The sequence below is a fragment of the Gavialis gangeticus genome, unplaced genomic scaffold, assembly GCF_001723915.1.
Source record: "Gavialis gangeticus isolate Ggan-Ray unplaced genomic scaffold, GavGan_comp1, whole genome shotgun sequence".
NCBI classification, from domain to species: Eukaryota; Metazoa; Chordata; order Crocodylia; family Gavialidae; genus Gavialis; species Gavialis gangeticus.
The window spans coordinates 62,058,526-62,059,071 of NW_017729022.1; positions in this window are offsets into that span (position 1 = coordinate 62,058,526).

Below are 546 nucleotides of genomic sequence, written 5' to 3' on the forward strand. Positions count from 1 at the left end.
TTGCCGGTCCAGGCTGGGCTATAGTTGCGGGTGCCGGTCCGGCCCTCATCTTCCCCTTCCCCCATCGAAAACTTCTGATTGCAAAACATTTCCCCTTTAGGAGTTTTGCTGAGTTCTTGGCCTCAGTGATTTCACATAGCAGCAAATTTGACAGTCACATTGTGCCTTGTGTGAACATCTGTTTTTCAGCTCTGAATTTGCTAGCAAAGCCTTGAGCACAGAAACACTCAGAACTCCTGTAAAGCTGCATAAGCCCCCTTTGGTCAGCAGAGTTGTACCGTCTCTCAGAAGTGAAAGACTCTTGTGCTTTCTGTTGGCTGTATCAGTCCTTTCAGTAGCTGGTGCCTTCCCAGTACATACTTTGTGCTCTCATAGCACAACAGCTGCAGGGAAACCACAGGAAGCCACCAGCAGCTTGGGGACATGCTTATACTATGGTGGTGATGGCTGTTATCTGCTGCTAGAACTTTTGCTGCTAGAACCAAATAAGTATAAACTAAGGCTCAGAATCCAGGGGTCAGCAACCCCCAGCACGCGTGCTGAGCA